General features: G+C 43.2%; 1 protein-coding gene across 6 annotated transcripts in view; it reads right to left on the bottom strand.

The window, feature by feature from the left end:
* Positions 1-22,199, bottom strand: part of CLOCK (clock circadian regulator) — a 99,994-nt gene extending 77,795 nt beyond the window's left edge. For 2 of the 6 annotated variants that reach the window (XM_073645477.1, XM_073645471.1), the window contains exon 1: positions 21,992-22,199. The gene's annotated coding sequence lies outside the window, so the exon portion shown is untranslated. Of the gene's footprint in view, positions 1-20,885; positions 21,078-21,843; positions 21,951-21,991 lie in introns of those variants that run through there. The other 4 variants (XM_073645475.1, XM_073645474.1, XM_073645478.1 and 1 more) reach the window with 4 other exon arrangements.
* Between the last annotated feature and the right edge of the window lie 571 nt (positions 22,200-22,770).

Below are 22,770 nucleotides of genomic sequence, written 5' to 3'. Positions count from 1 at the left end.
ATTTACAGGTAAAATAGGAGAAGAAAAATAATTTATGTTCTAAAGATTTTTTGGGACATTTTAAATGAAAGAAAAAAATCCAACAAGAAAATTCTTATAACTAGTCAATATCAAAATGAACGATAGTAGCAGATAAAAGTTGTGTATCTGATATTAGGATTTATCAGTTTAACATTTCTCTTATTTTTCTTCCCATAATAAAAGCACAATACAGCAAACATAAAATGTAATAAACCTATATACATAAAGAAAAATTGTGTTTAACCTAGTGAGAAGGTGGGTATGTCAGCATGCCAGAGAATGAAGCATGGGTTGCTGTAGTATCAGGAGAACACATTACTAGTGAGTCATCCTGGCAAACCCACAACCCCACTCATTTATAATGATTGGAAGGAACAACCAAAACTGCAGAGTAAAGCACACAAGGCATTTTTACCTGTCTTCTGAATTCATTTTACATAGCAATAAAGCACATGCTTTTTTTGGTTCATCGGGAGAAAATAATTAATAAAAGGGCACAAAACTTAGGTTAATACTAAACATTTTCAACATTAGGATGAAGCTCTATGGTGCTCAAATGAACTAATTACCCCTGACAAATTAAAGAGTACCGTATATACTCGAGTATAAGCCAAGGTACCCAATTTTACCACAAAAAACTGGGAAAACTTATTGACTCGAGTATAATCCTAGGGTGGAAAGTGCAGCAGCTACTGGTAAATTTCCCAATCCTGGTATGCATGCCCCCCCTCATCCCCCAATCCTGATATGCATGGCCCCCCCCCTCATCCCCCAATCCTGATATGCATGGCCCCCCCGTCATCCCCCAATCCTGATATGCATGGCCCCCCCTCATCCCCCAATCCTGATATGCATGGCCCCCCCTCATCCCCCAATCCAGATATGCATGGCCCCCCCTCATCCCCCAATCCAGATATGCATGGCCCCCCCCTCATCCCCCAATCCAGATATGCATGGCCCCCCCCTCATCCCCCAATCCAGATATGCATGGCCCCCCCCTCATCCCCCAATCCAGATATGCATGGCCCCCCTCATCCACCAATACTGGTCTGCATGGCCCCCACACCCCCAATACTGGTCTGCATGGCCCCCACACCCCCAATCCTGATATGCATGGCCTCCTCACCCCCAATCCTGATATGCATGGCCTCCTCACCCCCAATCCTGATATGCATGGCCCCTTCATCCCCAATCCTGGTATGTCTGATCAGAGAATTCTGCTTCCTTCACCACCAATGAGACACTTCTCCACCCATTGACTCCTGAATTCACCATCCAAGCGCCATTCAAATCTGTTTTGCTCAATAGTAGACTAACTGCCAAAAGCACAGTGATGTGACAGGTTATACCGCTTCATATACTCTATTGTAGAGAGCAGGGGGATGAGTCAGGAACAGAGTGAGGAAACAGGCAGAGGGAGACAGTGAGATGGTGCTCAGCTTTCTAACAATTTTTTTAAACAAACACCAAGATTGATTCACATATACACAGCTCAATAAAGCTGTATAATTTCCTCCATACTTCCACTCTCTGTGTGAAGAAAAGCAGGAGTCCATCTCTGTGTCGCTGAGCTGTGTATCGGCGACATCAAAGCAGTTTGTCTCTCCTCCCAACAGCTCAGAGTCAATTGCAAAATGAGATGTGCAGTTACCCTTTAAATGGATTCTGTCAGCAGTTTTTTGCTACGCCAGCTGAGAGCAGCCTGATGTAGGCAGAGACCCTGATTCCAGTGATGTATCACTTTGTTTACTGGATGCAGCCGTTCTGACACAATCAAAGCTTTTTGATTTAACAATGCAGTGGAGCTGAGAAAGCTAACCCCGCCCCCACCAGGCTCTCAGTGTACACAAGCCATAGACAGTGAGCTGCTTATCACAGAAAGGGGTGGGGTCACACTATTGCCTCCTTGCCAGATAGTCACAGTAATGTTAATCACCAGTTGATTAATCCTTCTGTGTAAGTAAACAGCCCGACATGAGAGACATCCTTGAGATCAGTGTTTTAACCCCTACCTTATGCTATCCTGAAATTATATAGCAAAAACCTGCTGACAGATTCCCTTTAACTCACTTGTTCTTTAAATAGGGTTATTCAGGAATAAAATAAAAAGATGGCTGCGGCCTTCCAAAAGACACTGGTCTACAGAATAAGATTTGTGGCCATCAAGACTTTAGAAAACTAATGAAAGAAGAATAGAGAAAAAAAAGAAAATGTAAACATGATTCGTTTCAAGAATGACTGGACTCCAAATGTCAGATTTGCAATCAGCGTTAAAAGATATTCTATCTACAAAAAATGCTGCATGAAGAACACTCTGTACAATAAAAGTTTGTAGTTCTCATAGAAAGCAATTTAGAAAGTCACAAAACGATAACGTGTAAACCTGACCTTACAGACAGTATCTCATAAGACACCATCATATGACGGGCAAACTCCTGATAGTCTCAGATTCCTTACACATTACATGAATGAAGACAATTGTTCTGCTCGCTAACGCTGCCCATCCCTGACAACTATGACGGCTCAGGTGTCACAGAACTATTCACCAGGAAGGCAATAAAAACTAAGAGATTTTGTTGGGTTTGAAAGACCTTATCCTGGATCATAAGTATACAAGCGCTCCAATTGTCACTGCACCTGTGCAGCTAGGGCATAAATATACGTCCATCATTTTAAAAGCAAATTACGCTAAATGGGGCTCTGTCATTGATTAGGCATGTTGGTCTTATACAGTGATGACATGAATATGCTGTCACTTAAAGAGAATCTATCAGCATGATCTAGCAATATAAAGTAAAGGAATAGCCATAATGGCGCCACTATACAGACTAAATCGATACCTTTAATGAAGAAATCTACGTTGCGGTTGTTCTTTAGGCTGTGTGCCCACGATGCGGTTTTTAAGCGCTTCCGCAGCAGCAAAAACGCTGCAGAAACGCTTAAAAAACACATGGTAGAAGGCCTGCCATGTTCCCAAATGATAATCCGCATGTGCTGTGCACATGCTGCGGAAGTTTACGCTGCGGATTATCATTGTGGAAAAAAACGCAGCACTACCAATTATTTTGCGGTAGCGCTGCGTTTTCGCCGCCATTGACTTGCATTAGAACACATGGATTACGCATCACTGCATATGTAGATGCGGAATCCACGCGTTTCAATGTGCGGATGGTACCCGGGTTTGGAGAAGAGGAGACTGTCCTCCGGACCCGGGTACCATAGAACCTGTGAAAAAAAGAATAAAATAAAAAATAAATGTTATACTTACCTTGATGGCCCCCGATGCGCTCGTCCTCTCATGCCGGCAGATCGCGATGGACTGGAGGACCTGCGCTGACGTCATAGTCATGTGACGGGTCACGCGACGCTGTCGTCGGCAGGTCCTTCAGGGTAGTACACCGCGATCTGACGGCAGTCAGCACCGAGCGAAGCAAGACACCAGGGGCCATCGGAGGGTAAGTATAGATTTATTTTTTATTTTTTGACATTCTCTCGGGTCACACTATATAAATCCATGCCGTTTGCATGGATTTATATAGTGTGACCAAGCTGACAAGCACTTTCCAAGTGATGCTAAAATCGCTTGGAAACCGCTTGTCAACCCGCATGCGGAAATGCCAGTGAAGAACGCTTTAAATCCGCATGTCCCTGGCAGGAAAAACGCATGTACAATCCACATGCGTTTTTTTCTGCCAGGGAGATGCAGAAATGCTCAGGAAAAATCCGGAGCATTTCTGCATCGTGGGCACATAAAGGGGTATTCTGGGGAGAAAAAAAAATGTTTGTACTGTCCTTGCCCTTAAACTACAACCCCTGGCAAAAATTATGGAATCACCGGGCTCGGAGGATGTTCATTCAGTTGTTTAATGTTGTTGAAAAAAAGCGGATCACAGACATGGCACAAAACTAAAGTCATTTCAAATGGCAACTTTATGGCTTTAAGAAACACTAAAAGAAATCGAGAAAAAAAATGTGGTACTCAGTAAGGGTAATTTTTTTCAGACCAAGCAGAGGGAAAAAATTATGGAATCACTCAATTCTGAGGAAAAAAATATGGAATTATGAAAAACAAACACACAAAAGAACACTCCAATTCATCACTAGTAATTTGTTGCACCACCTCTGGCTTTAACCACTTCGCACCAGAGCCTGTTTTCGCCTTCGTGACCGAGCCAATTTTTTCAATTCTGACCACTGTCACTTTATGAGGTAATTACTCTGGAACGCTTCAATGGATCCCCCTGATTCTGAGATTGTTTTTTCATGACATATTGTACTTCATGATAGTGGTAAAAATTTCTTCGATATTACTTGCGTTTATTTGTGAAAAAAAATCAGAAATTTGGCAAAAATGTTGAAAATTTTGCAATTTTCAAACTTTGAATTTTCATGCCCTTAAATCAGAGAGATATGTCACACAAAATAGTTAATAAATAACATTTCCCACATGTCTACTTTACATCAGCACAATTTTGGAACCAAAATTTTTTTTTGTTAGGGAGCTATAAGGGTTAAAAGTTGACCAGTGATTTCTCATTTTTCCAACAAAATTTACAAAAACATTTTTTTTAGGGACCACATCTTATTTGAAGTGACTTTGAGGAGTCTTTATGACAGAAAATACCCAAAAGTGACACCATTCTAAAAACTGCACCCCTCAAGGTGCTCAAAACCACATTCAAGAACTTTATTAACCCTTCAGGTGCTTCACAGGAATTTTTGGAATGTGGAAGAAAAAAATGAACATTTAACTTTTTTCACAAAAATGTTACTTTAGACCCAATTTTTTTTATTTTCACAGGGGTAACAGGAAAAAATGGACCCCAAATTTTTTTGTGCAATTTCTCTTGAGCGCGCTGATACCCCATATGTGAGGGAAAACCACTGTTTGGGCGCACGGCAGGGTTTGAAAGGGAAAGAGCGCCATTTGACTTTTTGAATGTAAAATTTGTTTAAATAATTAGCGGACGCCATGTTGCATTTGGGGAGCCCCTGATGTGCCTAAACAGTGGAAACCCCCCACAAGTGACACCATTTTGGAAACTAGGCCCCTTAGGGAACTAATCTAGATGTGTGGTGAGCACCTTGAACCTCAAGGTGCTTCACAGAAGTTTATAATAATGAGCTGTAAAAATAAAATTTTCACATTTTTCCCACAAAAACGTTTTTCATCCCTTAATTTTGCATTATCATAAGGGTAACAGGATAAATTGCACCATGAAATTTGTTGCGCAATTTCTCCTGAGTACGCCGATACCCCATATGTGGGGGAAAACCACTGCTTTGGTGTACAGCAGGGTTCGGAAGAGAAAGGAGCGCTATGTTGGCTGGGATAGGCAGCAGACACCATGTCACATTTGAAGAGTTAATGACATGCCGAAACAGCACAAACCCCCACAAGTGACCCCATTTTGTAAACTACACCTCTCAAGGAATTCATCTAGGGAAGTAGTGAGTATTTTTTAATTTATACCATTGGGCAGTGAAAAAAGCATAATTATATTTTTACCACAAAAAAATGTTTTACCCTCAGATTTTACATTTTCACACAGGGCAATGGGTAAAAATGGTGCAGAAATGTGTCACACAATTTCTTCTAAAAGTGGCAATACCCCATATGTGGCTGTATCGTACCGCTCAGCCATACGGCGAGATCTGGGGGGGACGGAGCGCTATTTGACAATTGGAGAACAAATTATTGTAGAATAGGCATTTGGATTTGGGAGCACAAAATTTTCTGAATTTCTTTTGGGGGGCAAGGGTCATTTTGCTTTTCCAGAGCCTTTCTGCTACCAGTAACTTGGAAGTCCCTTATATTTTTAACAGATGACGGACCTGAGTGGGGACTAGCTTTTTTTGAGGACCGAGTTGAAGCTTTTATTGGGAACATTTTACGTAACATTTATCCGGCGCTCTAGGCTGAGCACTTACATCGGGGTTTCCATCTAAATTTCCAAGTGACGTAATTCAGATGAAACCCCTGCGGGATCCATTCACTGTAATGAGGCAGCAGAGTTACTCTGGACTCCGTCTGGCCTCTGTTTAGAAGTGTCCTTTTTTTCTGAAGTGCACAAAACTGTGACCAACCGCACTTTTATGCACGCCTAAAACAAATGACACCGTGGGATCACAGGCCAGACGGCATCCACAGTGGCCTATATCTGCCTCATTACAGGGAATCTTCTGTCATGGATTCCGTCTGAATCACGTATTTCAGAGATTTACACGGAAACTCTGGTGTAAGTGCTCAGAGCAGAGCGCAGGATAAATGTGAACAGAGCCTTACTGCGATGTTTGGGAGACATAATAAACAAATCAGTAGCAGGTGAAGAATTGGTTTTATTTATTTTTTATGCCATTCCTTGTGCGGTATAAGTGATGAGATTATTTTATTCTTCGGGTCGGTGCGATTACAGAGATACCAGATTTATATCGGGTTTTTATGACTGACAGCTGTCACACACTAAGACGCTTTTTTTGCAAAATCTGGTTTTTGCGTCGCCATATTTTGAGAGCTATAATTTTTCCATGTTTCGGCCGACAGTCATGTGACGGTTTGTTTTTTGCGGGACGAGTTGACATTTTTATAGGTACCATTTTTGGGTACGTGACATTTTTTGATCGCTTTCTATTCCGTTTTTTGGGAGGTAAAATTAACAAAAACCAACAATTCAGGAATTGTTTTTTGAGGTTTTTTTTTTTTATGCCGTTCTGCGTGTGGTAAAAGTGATCAGGCAGCGTTATTCTTTGTGTCAGTACGTTTACAGCGATACTACACTTACTGTATATTTTTTTATGTTTTGGCACTTTTACACAATGAAACAATTTTATAGAAAAAATATTTTTTTGCATTGCTTTATTCTGAGAGGTATAACTTTTTTATTTTTCGGCTGATGGAGCTGTATGGCGGCTTTTTTTGCGGAACAAGATGACGTTTTCAGCGGTACCATTTCTATTTCCATTTTGCTTTTTGATCGCATTTTTTTCCACTTTTTGCTTGGCGATATGATGAAAAAGCATATTTTTTTGCTCCGTTTTTTATTTATTTTTATTACGGTGTGCACAGAAGGAGTTAGTGTGACAGTTTTATAGATCGGGTTGTTTCGGACGCGGCGATACCAAATATGTATACTTTTTTGGGTTTTGCATAAATATACGGATTTATTGGTTTAATATTTTATTTATTTTTATTTATTTTGTGATTATTTTTTTTTTAACAGTTTAAAAACATTTTTTTTTACATTTTTACTTAGTCCCTGTATGGGACATTAATTTTTATTTTTCTGATCACTGATCTCATGTAATGTAATAGACATGTATTACATTACATGAGATCTTTGCTGACTGTTTCACAGTCAGTGTGTCCTGCCAGGCTTCAGCTGCAGGATGAGCCAGGCAGGACACCATATATGGCAGATCTGGAGGCGGTCATGTGACCTCCAGCTGCCATAGCAACGCCAGGTCCTGGAAGGTATAAGGGGGCCGTCGGAGAGGTAAGTGGACGACCCCCCTCTCCTCCTGCTGTCTTCTATATGCCGCGATCACTATAGATCGCGGCATATAGAAGACAGCAAAGGGTTAACATCACTGGGACCTGATCCAATCAGGTCCCGATGATGTTCCCTGTCAGAGCTAACGCTCTGCACCGGAATCGCAGCACTTGCAGGACCCTAGGGGTCCTGAGCGCTGCGAGACCACCCACCGCTTTTAAACGTCGGCGCTGCACAGAGCCCAGCAAGCGCCGACGTTTATCTACAGTGGGCCGTCGCGAAGCGGTTAATAACAGCTTGCAGTCTCTGAGGCATGCACTTAATGAGTGACAAACAAATACTCTTCTTCAATCTGGCTCCAACTTTCTCTGATTGCTGTTGCCAGATCAGCTTTGCAGGTTGGAGCCTTGTCATGGACCATTTTCTTCAACTTCCATCAAAGATTTTCAATTGAATTGAGATCTGGACTATTTGCAGGCCATGACATTGACCTTATGTGTCTTCTTTCAAGGAATGTTTTCACAGTTTTTGCTCTACGGCAGGATGCATTATCATCTTGAAAAATGATGTCATCATCCCCAAACATCCTTTCAATTGATGGGATAAGAAAACTGTCCAAAATATCAATGTAAACTTGGGCATTTATTGAAGATGTAATGACAGCCATCTCCCCAGTGCCTTTACCTGACATGTAGCCCCATATCTTCAATGACTGTGGAAATTTTGCATGTTCTCTTCATGCAGTCATCTTTATAAATCTCATTGGAACGGCACCAAACAAAAATTCCAGCATCCTCACTTGGCCCAATGCAGATTCGCGATTCATCACAGAATATGACTTTCATTCAGTCATCCACAGTCCACGAATGCTTTTCCTTAGCCCATTGTAACCTTGTTTTTTTCTGTTTAGGTGTTAGTGATGGCTTTTGTTTAGCTTTTCTGTATGTAAATCCCATTTCGTTTAGGCGGTTTCTTACAGTTTGGTCACAGACATGGACTCCAGTTTCCTCCCATTCGTTCCTCATTTGTTTTGTTGTGTATTTCCTGTTTTGGAGACATATTGCTTTAAGTTTCCAGTCTTGATGCTTTAATGTCTTCCTTGGTCTACCAGTATGTTTGCCTTTAACAACCTTCCCATATTGTGTGTATTGGGTCCAAATTGTAGACACAGCTGACTGAACAACCAACATCTTTTGCAACATTGTGTGATGATTTACCTTCTTTTAAGAGTTTGATAATCCTCTCCTTTGTTTCAATTGACATGTCTTGTGTTGGAGTCATGTTTCATGTCAGTCCACTTGGTGCAACAGCTCTCCAAGGTGTGATCACTCCTTTTTAGATGCAGACTAACGAGCAGATCTAATTTGATGCAGTTGTTCGCTTTGGAAATAAAAATTTACAGGGTGATTCCATAATTTTTTCCTCAGAATTGAGTGATTCCATAATTTTTTCCCTCTGCTTGGTCTGAAAAAAATTACCCTTACTGAGTACCACATTTTTTTTCGTGTTTCTTAAAGCCATAAAGTTGCCATTTGAAATTACTTTAGTTTTGTGCCATGTCTGTGATCGGCTTTTTTACAACAACATTAAACAACTGAATGTACATCCTCAGAGCCCGGTGATTCCATAATTTTTGCCAGGGGTTGTATAAAGATGAGACCCCCAGTGCAGTTCTATTACCTTCATAACATTTGTAATTCCGTGTGACAGCAGCTGCTCCTCACTGCTCCCCCCTCACATCTGGGATTTTATGTCACACAGCAGTGTGCAGCTCCCCACTGTGAGTAAGACTATGTGGATAAGGTGCGTTTTAATGTGTTTTTTTCCCGTGCAGAATTGGCCCCAAAAACGCATGTTAATCCTTACGCCAGCATTGCCTATAATAATTTTGAAGATCTGTGCACATGATCAGGAATTTTCCTGACAGGATTTTATGTGCGTTTAAATCTGCAGCATATCAATTCTTTGTGCGTTTTCCTATGTAATGCATTGGCAAAAACGCATCAAAAAGCACAAAAAAAAAGGGCAGAATTTCCGCAGCGTTTTTGCTGCCAAGAGGTGCAGAAACACTGCAGAAATTTTTGCACAAAATACTGATCGTGCGCACATACCCTAACAGTCAGCCTGAGAAGAGGGGGTGTGGCCTCGGCCCCTGTTCTATGCAGAGAAACGGCTATTATCAGGAGTCTGGCGGATAGTAACAGCATGGAGCTGCACACTGATATAATGACCCAGACAGGAGGGGTGAGCAGTGAAAAGCATCTCCTGTCACACCAGTCCCCTGATAATATCTTCTAGTCTGCAGTCCGAGGAGGGAAAGTAGCCTGCTTTTGCTAATAGCCCTGCAGTGAGGGAGACATCAGGGGGCTGCTGCTAGTAAAAGCCAGGGGGCAGGCCTTGCCCCCTCACCTTGGACTGCAGACAAAGAGACATTATCAGGGGGCTCCTCACTGCTCACCCTTGCCATAGGGGACATTACATCAGTGTGCAGCTCCATTCTGTTACAATCATCCAGTTTCCTGAAAATAGCAGGGGCATGGCAAAACCCCCTCTTCTCAGATTGGCTGCGGGAAGCTGCACACTGCTGTGTGATGCAACATCCCAGATGGGAGCAGTGAGGAGCAGCTGCTGTCACACTGAATTACAAGTGTTATAATGATAATAGAACTGCACTGGGCATCTTTATAGTTTATGACGGCAGGGACAGTACAATTTTTTTTATCTCTCCGAAGTACACCCCATTAATCCACATTTGAAGTTGAGGTGTAATTAGCTTTAAGTGAATAAGGACAGGACTGTGTGCATGGTCTTTGGCTCTGCCCTGGACCTTCCGCCGGCCTCTGGTGTCTGTATGACAGGTGAGCCTCGTCACGGGCAGCACATGGCCAAATTGATCTCCCGGAGGCCTTCCACAAAATGGCACTGGTGGCAGCGCATGCACAGATTGCCCTCCCAGCACGGCAGGAACCCGAAGCACCCAGCAGAAACCCATGCAAAAATGTGGAGAACATAGTTTCCATGCAGATGTTGTCCTTGATGGGATTTGAACTAAGGATGCCTGTGCATTATTACAGAGCTGTGGAGTCGGTAAGCCAAACCACCGACTCGTACTCGTCCATTTCTCTGACTTCCGACTCGGACTCCATACATAAAGTGCAGCACAAATTCATCTCAACTAAAAGCCTAGACCCTTAGATCAGGAACGGAACACACATTTATAGGACATTTCATAACTTTCCCAAATTTTTATGAAAAAATATTCAGCACATCCTGCATTGAACTACTGTACCCAATTGATTACATATTTTAGGAGTCGGAGTCGGTCGATTTTATACCGACTGACTCCACAACCCTCACTACAAAGGGCGTTAATCACTAGGTCAGGTTGTCAAGACTGGGTGTGTGAAGACTGAATATACTTTGACTCATTAGCGCTCTCATGGTTTAGCTGTATTGATAATATGCTCATTTAATATCAGGATTATGCCACCATTCTTACATGATTTTTAGCGTAAGCACAACAGGCTCACTAGGTCTATTTAATATATGTGCTCTGTATTGCTTGAACTGATGACAGACCTGCTTTAATAGTTATAAGACACTTTTTCACTCACATGAAAACTTGAAAAATTCCAAACACAAAACTATTTACTTCTAAATTTGGTGACATCTGACCTGCATACTTCTGGTAACCTAAATCCGAACGTTCCAAGACAGGTTTCTAGGTCACCGTAACGTGATTAAATAACCCAAGAATCACCGCGGAGGCCAGTGATTGACTGCAGTGGTGAAGCACAAAAGTAAATGCCGCTTAACAGAGCAACAAATAAAAATATTCAGGTAGAAAATAGTCATTTATCACTTTATAAAAAGCCTGCTGCAAAAAAACAGAAATAAATCAGTCATGTAATCACTGCCAGCAGAGAGTGCAGAAATATTTCTGAGAAATCTCCATTAGAGCAGGTTTTCTCTTTTGAATGTCAGGAAGATTTGGTGCAAAGCATTGCCACCTCCCTCCGTTTTCTACCAGTAGTGACAAGTTCAGTGAAGTCTAAGGCCACGTTCCCACAATGAGCTTTTTAAATGCAGAATTTCTGCATTATTTAAAAATTAGGTTACTTGCGTGGTTTATTGCATTTTTGTGTGCGTTTTTGCTTCTTTTTGGTGACTCATGCTTTAAATAAAGCTGCTTTGTTTTTGATACTTCCTGGTGTTTGGCTTTGGCAAAACTTTTGACATACTCAGTTGTGGATTACATGTGTTTTTGATGCGTTTCAGCTGCAGGAAACGCATATTTTACCTGCAGATTTTATACATCTAATGCAAATCTATGGGAAAATTCAGAACAGAAAACTCAGCGTACCCGCAAGAGAGATTGACATTGCGGATCTGAAACACACACCGCAGGTCAGTTTAGGCTGCGTTAAAAAGAAGCGCAGTGGGCACAAGATTTCTATAAATCCCATCCACTTTACTGGAACTGTAAGATGCTGCGTTTTTGATGCGACAAAAATATACAGCGTCAAAAAAGCATCAAAAGCTCATTGTGGGAACGTAGCCTTAGGCTATGTTCACATGTCCAGTAATCATCCATTAGAACGGATCCAGCAGCAATCCGTTGATAAAACCGTTAACAATAGTTGTGCAGGCAACTTTAGTCCGCCTGAAAAAAACTGGATCCATTTTTTTTTTTTTCTAAAACATTGAAGACTATGGAAAATGGATCTGTAAATTAGCCATCCATTATGCTCCCATTTGATATGGATTTGTCTTTTGCTTACTGGAAGAGTTTCAAATAGATGATTACTTGAAAGTTCACATGTCCATTAAATATTTATTTTTCCACCTCCAGTGAGCAAAAAACGGATCCTTTTTAAATGGGAGAAAAACTGATGGGTAAATAACGGATCCGTTTTCCATAGACTTCAATGTTATTAAAAAAAAAAAAAAAGATCCAGTTGAAATCAGATTTTTTTTTCGGGTGGACAAAAAAAGTTGTCTCCAAAACTTTGTCAACAGATTGCTTTTGGATCCTTTCTAAATGATGATTACTGGACATGTGAACTGAGCCTTAAAGGAGTTGTCCACCGCCGATCAGCTGTTATCGGCGCCGGTCGCGGCCGCAGGTGGGAAGTCCTTACCTGCGATGCTTGGCCGTCCATTTGTAGTGGCCGGCACTTGTTGCACCGCAGGTAAGGACTTCCGGCCTGCGGCCACCGCCGGCACCGATAACAGCTGATCGGCGGGGGTCCTAATATTAGCAAATACCTCCAATTACAAATGTAGTAAAATTTTTGTCTATTTTGTCTTTGTCTCTGTCCTCATGTGCAGGCATTGCAGGACTTTAGGTATCCATGGTTACAACCAATGATATAGTGACAGCTAGTTGCCAGAGGTCGTAACCAAAGATACCTAAGGTCCTGTAAACCGGCACATGAGGAAACCGACATAGCGAATAAAAAAAACTATACTACATTTCTAATTGGAGGTATTTGCTAATATTATTATTACTACACCTACTACATATTGGGATAGGATCTTGGAGATGGGAATACCCCTTTCAGTTTACCGATTGGCGGTCGAATTGTGCTCACAGGTCTGTGTAAATGGACTCTTAGAAACTCACAGATTCCTAAATGTGGACAGGGCATGTACAAGTAAAAAGAAAAGACCTTGTAACTGCTGAAGGGCCAATCCAGAAGTTATTCCTCAGTTCATGCACCATTAGACTAGTGCTGCTCATAACACGAGCAGTTCTGATACAGGAATTCCAATTCAAGTTCAACAAAGGTGAGATGATCTTTTCTCTAGTGTAGTTCCTTATTTTACCTATCAATCTTCTTAACGACTCCTCATAACTACACAGCAGAGTTCCCCGAGGCAAAGGAGGATCCCCTACACTACAGGCTTTTTAATTCATTGGTAATTAAAAAGAAACTGACAGCTGTTTCTGCTGACGAGTGCACGTCCCCCTCCGTAATTTAGCTGCCAATCTTCCTCTACCTAAATTTTCACACATGCTCAGAACCCCAAAAAGAGGAGCTAAAAGTTGCAGATGAAGTTATTATGGGTACACTGCAACCAGTAATTACTGCCACATCCAAAGCTCGAGAAATCATTGCATGTAAGTGACCGTGATCAATATCTGCTGAGGTTCTGGTCCTACACATGATCCATCCAGTTGACAAGATTAATTGCAGCAATGGCAATCTGTATAGCAGAAAATCATTCCATCCAGGAGGGTCTCTAGATAGGTCATACGCCTCTCCCTGCTGTTCCTCATTCCAGGTAGGAAAAATAACATGCCATGTCCAAATGCAAAATGGCAACATAATAAAGCAATATGAGACAATTGTAGCTTAATACTTCACTAAAACAGCTGCATTTGTGAAAGGTTTAAAGGGGTCGTCCTGGTTGACTTTTTTTTTTTTTTTAAACCATGGAAGGTTTTAAGAGAATATACAAATGCATACTCACCCTGCATTTGGGAATACAAACGAATGACCACCTTTCATTCCTGCACGAAGTGTGCCAATGTGTTGCATGGATTTATGGCATTCAACTAAGGAATGTGTTCCTCAGACCTGTGGGGGGCCTCACAACCCTGGACCAGTCCCCAATCACAGGACAATAAAATTTCACACTCCTTATCTATGAACTGCTCCAATATTTAGGGCCACAACTCTATCTCCCCCTCCCATTCTGATAGTTCTGCTTCATGTCACATGTCTCAGCTATTGCATTATTTCTGTGTCTTGTTGTGTATAAACATGTGATCCTTCACATTTTGTGCTAGGGTATGTGCACACAATGCGGTTTTAATGCGTTTCCATGGCGGTTTTTCAGCCGCGTAAACGCATTAGAACCACTTGTTAACAGGCCTGTCATGTAAAGCAATGGTAATCCGCATGTGCTGTGCACATGATGCAGAAATTTCCGCTGTGGATTACCATTGCGGTAAAAACCGAAGCATTACCATTTATTGCGCGATTCCACGGCAAATTCGCACGCATTGAATCGCAGCAAACCCGCAGGTAGAATATCTATACATGCAGAAATGCTGCTTTTCAATAACATTCAACAGGCGCAAAATCGATGCGGAATAGAGCTGCGGGTGGTACCCGGGTCGGGAGAGGAGGCTGCTACTCCTCTCATCCAACCGCCGTTCCTGCTGATAACAGCGGGAGCGACGTGGATGGGAGGAACAATAGTCTGCTCTTCCCAGCCTGTAGTAGTAATAGTAAAAAAAAAGAAAAAAAATAAACATTTATACTCACCTGTCTGGCTACCCCCGATGTCCTCCTGGTCCCCAGCAATGTTCTGTCCCCTGGCGGCCAGCGGTACACTGCAAGGCGCGGGCTCGTGCCCCTCAGTGTGCCGAGCTGCCAGGATGTTCAGCAAGGGCAGCGATCAGCTGATCTTCAGCTGGTCAACCCCAGAGACCTCCAGCAGCATGTACACTGTAATTTTACACCAGTCAGTGTACATTGCTGTCTTCTACAGCAGTGACATCAGTGATGGCTGATTTCACTGCTGTAGACGTGACCCAGATCGCAGCGGGACACTGCATAATCGTGGACTGCGTCTTTGACAGCGGACAGGTGAGGGATATGGTTGGTTTGTTTTTTTTCAGGAGATCGAGGGCTTCACTGACGGAGGGTAATAAAAAAAAATTGTAGAACAGTGTGTGTGTGTTTTATTTCATTAAAATACTTCATTCTGGCAGTGTCTTTTATTGAAAAAGCGCTGACCATTTTACTACGCGGTTAGTAATGGGGGCGTCTTATAGACGCCCTCTATCCGTAACCTGGGCTTCACGTCAGCCGCCAATACAAGGCGGAAGTGAACCCCAACCCCATTACCCCACCGCTACAGGGTAGTGGGAAGAGCGGAGGCCAAGCGCCAGATTTGGCGCATCTTGTGGATGCCGAGGGGTGATATTAGTAGCCGCGGAGGGGGCTAGTATTCATGGTCCCTTCCCTGGCTATTAATATCAGACAGCAGCTGTCTAGTTTAGCCTTTTCTGGTTCGATTTTATAGGGTGACCCCACCTCAATTTTTTTCTGGGGTCCCCCTGTAATCTAGCCAGTAAAGGCTAAACAAACAGCTGTGGGTTGATATTAATAGCCAGGGAACATTGTTGGCTAATGGCCCATTCCCAGGCTACTAATATCAACTCCTAGCGGTCGGCTTTCCCTCTGCTGGTTATAAAAATGACGCGGGAGCCCACATCTTTTTTTTTTTTAAATTTTTTAGGCTCTGTGCCCATGTTCCGGACGTAGCAGCGCTTTGGACGCAAATTTTTGCTGCGTCTAAAACGTTTCATTCCATTGAACGCAGGTAAATCCACATGTGTTCACTGAACCATGTGGATTTACGGCATTCTATACTTTCCAGTGGTCAAATTTCTGTTGCAGAGGTAGCGACTGCGCAAGAGAATTTGACATGCTGCGGTCCTGAAAGACGCGCCGCATGTCAGCGTCCGTGGGTGATTCACAGCCTCTCATGCAGGCATAGTGGACTTGGGATTTCTAGAAATCCCATCCACTATGCTGTAACATCAGGATGCTGCGGGTTTGACGCTGTATAAACACGCAGCATCAAACCGGCAGTGGTTCCTGATCGTGGCCACATACCCAAACTCACCCGCAGCTTGTCAATTTCTGTAGAGGACACGCTAGTCTCCGCTGCAGATTTTGATCGATTGAAGTGTCATTATATGTGGTGGATTCACATGTACCGACAAAAGTGCGGCATTAGAGCACCTCGTTTTGGACACAACAAAAATATGCTGCGTTCAAAGCGCTGCTGAGTGCTGATCGGGGGGACATAGCGGCTAATGAACCAGCTGTGAGATGTTATTTAATGGCCAGGGACCATGTTTGCCTAATGGCACCATCCCAGGCTAAAAATAGCAGCGCACAGCAGCCACATAAATTACATGAATAGAAATGCTAATGAAGATTGGGTGAATAGTACTAGCTGACACCCAGCTCTTTTGTTTGGTGATGACAAGGTGTCAGACCTTTACTTTAATTAAGTTTGGTCATGAAAAGTAAAGAGTTAAATAAACACACAGACAGAGTCAAACACTTTATTTGAAATACAACAGACACATTATTTATTCATTTAAATGAACCAATATGCTCATCCAGTTCTATGGTAATCCAAGTGTTTAAGCAATGTTCCAACAAATAACTTTATTTAGCTCCAAAAAGCAAATCATTGATGTACAAAAACTCATGTAAAAAACGTATGTAAAATCCGCATACATTTTATTCTGCCAGGGAGAGGCAAAAACGCTTAGGAAATTTCTACTTCTAATCCACATAGTGCGCACATAACCTTACTCTATGCCTGAGTAGTCTCGAAAGCTTGCAATTTGTTACCTTTTTAATGGCTAACTGAAAAGATGGTATCAACCACTGAGGACTCTTAAATCTTAATATTTTTCTACTCACCCTCCAGACCCATCGCAGATCCAGCACAAGCTGCTCCGGAGGTCTGTGCCCTGTTAGGAAGTCACAGGACGGCTGGAGCCTGTGATTGGCTGCAGCGGTCAGGTGACAGAAGAATGCAGATGTTTCTCAGATGACGCACTCTTCTAGTTACCTGACCGCTGCTGTCAATCAATGGCTAAAATTATCCCGCGACTTCTGAACAGAGTAGACACTGCTTCCGGAGCAGCTTGCACTCAATCATCCATGACTAAGAAATGTATCGCACTGTCTAATGGCCACTAATTATAAGATCGCTTTATTCCATCAGTGTATCCAATATGTTAGAGACTATTCAACACCTGACACAATTCAGAATCCCATTAGCCCAAATTACTTATAAGGGCTGTATCACAGTATGCAGCGAGTGCTCTTACACAAGTTCCTACGTCTCAGGAAACACTGGGTGCACGCCTTTGCCATAACAGGTCTTTCTCCTTTCATAGCTGATGATAAACTTAATATTTTACTATCGGCCAACATTATACTTATGAGTTCAGCTGAGTTTGCTATTCCTGTACACTTTTCTTGTACCTTCACATGTACAAATTTACACCATGCAATGAGAAATAAGCAGCATAAATTAACACGCCACGGAAATAAAATGAGTGCTGCAGGTCATTTTCTGCTACAGATTGCTTACCGCTGCTCGTGGATAACATTTGGCAAAACCTCATACACTTTGCTGCAACTGTGAGGATATAACACTCAAATTCCAACGGAACATCTGCCACGTGCACCCGTAATAAAGCTCCAAGGTTTTTCCTTTTTCTCTATTGCTCTTTTGGCAGAGAATAAAGGTACTTTTGAATATATCCACCCTTCAGGGGTGCCAGATTTTATGCACAGGACGGTGATGTCACGTACTTGCATAATGTGTCCCAACCTAGTAAACGCTGGTCCCACTGCGCTCTACGGGGTATATGTCCGGCCTGCGAGGGGGATCTAGTGGGGTGGAGCTGGAAGCCAAGGTTGTACTGAGACGAGGAAGGCCTAGAACATCAGGGGGAAAATGACATTTTTTGTGTACTGCAGAAATTACCTCACAGTAGGAAGAGAAGACACAACAATGAGATATGAATAAACACTGTTTGCAAAAATGTGATTTATATACTTCTATTTATATTGCCTTTGATTAATTCACTTTTTTCCCCGTTGTTGAGCCAGAAAACCCCTTTAACCATTTTTAAAGGTGCGTTGGTTTTTAATCTGAGTTTCATCAGTCCTTCTCACAAACATGAAATATGGACAACACTAGGATACAACTAGGACGGGATGTGAGCGCTGTCCGAGTTTTTCTAAGACTGGGGACCTACAGTATTTTTTTGATTACAAGACGCACTTTTCCCCGCCCCCCAACTTTGGGAGAAAAATATGGGTTCGTCCTATCTGAAGGTAGTATACCGGCAGGGGTGGTGGCTGCGGTGGAGTGGGGTGACATGAGACCGGTGGCAGGAGCGGGGCGATGCTCCAGACCCCGGGCTGGGAGGAGGGGGGGAGTCCCGGTGGTGTGAGGCTGCGGGACCTGGGCTCTCATAAGATGTCGCGGTGAGCGGAGTCCCCTTCCCACTGATTTTCCTGCAGTTGTCTAAGGGATAATGGCCGCCAGAAGCACCTGCACAGATTGAGAACTCGAGAGACTAGATGCCCCAATCGTGCCAAGCAGTGACCCTGCCTCATGTGACCCACGCCCTACCGCCCCCGGCAAGCTACCGAAAAATCAGATTATAAGACACAAAACGCATCACCATTTTATTTTAAATTTTTCCTATTTTCCTCCCCAAAATTTGGGGTGCGTCTTACAGTCCACAAAATACGGTAAATGACCGAGTCTGATCTGTGACTAAGAACAAAATCAGGTATGTCCCCCCCCCCCCCCCAAAAATACACTCTCAACAAGAGAGGTGAATAATACCCACACTCAGAAGCGAGTGGCCAGCCCATTTACTGGCAAAATCCTGCGTCCATCGGCCTCTGCACCTGGTTGTGGCTTTGCACAGCCTAGTCTCATTCACACTCTTCATTTAAACCATATTTTGCCTCAGTATTTGTAAGCCAAAACCAGGACTGGATTCACAGCACAAGAGAAAAGATTATATTCTCTTCATTGCAATCTGATATTGGTCTCAAAATACAAATGTAAAGTACTGAACAAATTTACAATGTGTAAGTAAGAGAACGAACAGAAGTAGAATGAATAGAATGAAGTATTCTCTTAAAAATATAAAAGGTCCTGATTCATCAAGACTGATGTTTTGGAAGCCATCTTGATGAAGAGTACTCTGGAATAAGATGTGCCAAATTCATTGCGAGGCGTGCAGCTTTTATTGGATTTGGTGCATCTTTCAGCTGCCGTGCTTCACCGTAAGAAATGTACTCCAGTCAGGGATTGGAATACTCTTGTCGAGATTTACTTCACTCCTGTGGAGTAAAATGATTATATATTCATTTGTTTCAAAACAGTGTGCGTTGGTGGTAAAGACTGGCATAAAAACACTAAAAGTTGCAAAATTTTTGTGAAATTGACATTTCAAAACAGTTTTACTACAGAAAATTGGCATAAACTGTGTGATGAATCAGCCCCATAATCTTTAAACAATGTAAAAATAGAGAACATCCACTAGAAGAGAACGGAAACCGTAAAAGTCGTTATTCAGACGCATATGATGAAGCCAAAATGGCGAAACAGCAAGGCCAGCCATACACAATAGCTGTCAGCCTAATGATGGTTCGGCTGACAACTCTCCCATACACAGGAGTGCTCATTCGGCTGAGCACTTCTGTGTTCTCTCTGAGAAGGCCGACCGATTGACATACCGGTTGGTGATTTATCTGCTGAAGAATAAAGCGATCAGCATGTGTGATGGGCAGGGCCAATCATTTATATACACCTTCCCACCTGCTTGTTTTCCATCAACCTCCACCCCAATCTTCTTTCATTGACAGCTCTGGCTTCATAGGGCCAGAGAAGGGCGGAGATAGAGGGAAACGAAGCAGGTGGGAAGGTGTATATAAGTGATTGGCTCTGCCCTAAAGCACCGAGCGTCAATACTTGGTTTGAACAGCGATTCTGTGCTGACACAGTCCCTTTAAAAAGTGTAAAACATAAGCACCTCACCAAGATTCAGTAGCTCCAACATGTGTTTCACCTGAAACCTTTGTCAGGAGGCACCCAAAGTCAAGAGTCACATCCAGAGATGGCATAGATTACTCCTCTTAATCTTAATGAGCACCTATGCAACCTCCATGAGGCTGTGATGAGGACAGGATGAAATGCTCTAATATTCACATTTTCTTTAATTTGCCTATGCAGGGATTAGGGCTGTGTCACAAATGCTAATACACCAACCATTATGTAACATGTCACATCCAGAAAGTGTTTTCAACCTCTACATAGCAATATAAATGATAACTCCTGGATGCAACTCAACGCCTCATTTAAAGGTAGAAAAACAGCAAAGGTCCGGTAATGTATAGCCGACCTATATACAACCTCTCAATAATACAGTTCAGCAAGGAGAGAACATATTGACATAAAACATAACATTTAATATATTAAATTAAAAAGGTACACCTTCCATCTTTCATGGATAGAAAAAAAAAAAAAAAACACAACATGTCTTTTTTACCTGAATCAGAGCTTGCAATTACCCATACAAGTGGATGGGTCTGTGAAGAAGCCATCGTCATCTATGTGCCCTGTCCAGTTTTAACATTGTAATAAGCAGGAGAATTTTTGCAAATTATTTTTTTTTAGACCAGAAAAAAATCACTTATAATAAAAACTGAAACAGTGATGAAAATTAGAACAAAAACCACTGAAGAGAATTCTTCTCATGTCTGGATGAAGCCTTAGATTGCACATATTAGCGCTTACCACCAAGTATCACCGCTCTGCAAAGACAGGACCCCTAGGCTTCTCATCCTCCGGAAGAAACACAGGTGATCAGAGAAGTTTTACCACAACAATAACCCCCATCATCAGTACTGTCCCAGAGGACCTGCAGAGTTCAGGCTCGTGCACACGACTCATTTCATGTGCTGCTGTTTTTATCCTCATACAAGTGGTCTGCGTAATAAAAAAAATCGGAGACGTGTCAGAGTGTGGGATCAAAATCGGCAATGTAAATCTACTACGGGTCGGTGACAAACATTGGACAGCACTCCGATGACATCGGAGTGCAGTCTGATTTTCGCAGACTGACATGAAAAGGAGAAGGGGTGTGGATATCAGAATTGGACCGCTGTTCTCAGATGGTGATAAAACAGTTGTGTGCACTTACCCTTATACAACGCAAAGCAGACGGCCGAACAACATGCGCATTATTATCCCCCCTGGGAGAAGTGTCTAGCAGGGGCAGACAAACTGCAGAGGGTCCCTGTGCAAGGGCAGCATATGGGCCCCTGGCTCAGCATAGAGCGCCCCCTGGCACCTAACAGACTGGACCAGCTGGTTGTAGCCCTACTTCAGTGGATAGAAGTCAGGTTATATATGAATGGCCAGAGCCTACAGCAAAAACTCCAGACAGGGCTACATGGCTGCCCCCTTCAGGCCATGATGGGTACAGCCTGACAGCCTGCACCATGCCAGGAGATTACACAACCACAACATGACTATGTAATAATAGCAAAGCAGAAAGCATAACCCTGTATAATAGAGGCAGAGCACACAGGAGCATGGCGCAGGTGCGGTACACAGCACCCCTGCAGACAGCTGCTGCTCCACAGCACACCTCACACTGTACAGGGCACACCGGGTAGTGACCGGGGCCGGCGCGTCCCACTGCTCCATATGGGGGTCACACAGGCGATGTGTCATACACGCCCAGGCCTACCTGACGGATAACACCCCTGCCCTGCTCACATGTGGGCACGACCAGTGGCAGCAGGAAAGTTGTCTGTACATCAGGGGGTGTGTCCTATCCAGCAGCACAAGTGTTACACAAGGAGAACACGCCTCCCACACAGCCGCACCACACTCACCTCACAGCAGCGCAGCACCGAGCCGTCCCCAACCGCTCTGCGCTCCCGGCCTCCGTCCGCTCCTCCACAGGGTGGCCGAGCTAATTCCCGCTGTCTGCGCACTACAAGCGCCAAGCTCGTCACTCCACCACCATCACTAATGCCACAGCACTGCGCAGGCGCAGCCCGGCCCAGGAAGCAGCGACAGGGAGATCCTAGGACACAACAGGGAATACAGTGTACTGCGCAGGCGCCTGATGAGGAGGTCACGTGATCGATCCTCCCGGTGCTGAGGATATCCTCCAGTGCTGCGCTGTACCTGTGTGTGGCCGGCGCCGTGCACTGCGGAGAAGGTGCAGCAGGAGCTCACTGGCGGCAGACTGTGCAAAGAAGGGAACTTATTACAGTTTAACTTTTTATCGTCTTTGCAGTCTCATTTTTCTTTTCTACTTAACTCCTTCATGACCAGGCTGTTTTTTTTTTTTCCTCCCCTTCTTCCAAGAGCCATAACTTTTTTTTATTGTTCTGTCCCCATAGCTGTATGAGGACTTGATTTTTTGCAGGACGAATTATACTTTTGAATAACACCATCACGTTAAAGCAGGAAAAAAATTCCAAGTGCGTAGAAGTAAAGAAGAATGCAATTCCACCATGTTCACTACACAGTAAAACTCACCTGGCAGAATGATTCCCCAGCTCAGTACAAGTACACACATACCAAACATACAGTTTTTTTTCTATCTAAGGCTGTGTGCCCACGATGCGTTTTTCAAGCGTTTATGCTGCGGAATTTCCGCAGC

Source organism: Phyllobates terribilis, unplaced genomic scaffold, assembly GCF_046119375.1.
Source record: "Phyllobates terribilis strain yellow unplaced genomic scaffold, ASM4611937v1 Scaffold_1__5_contigs__length_1240528914, whole genome shotgun sequence".
Classification (NCBI taxonomy): domain Eukaryota; kingdom Metazoa; phylum Chordata; class Amphibia; order Anura; family Dendrobatidae; genus Phyllobates; species Phyllobates terribilis.
The sequence above is the reverse complement of the archived record's forward strand: the minus strand, read 5'-3'. Positions and strand labels throughout refer to the sequence as shown.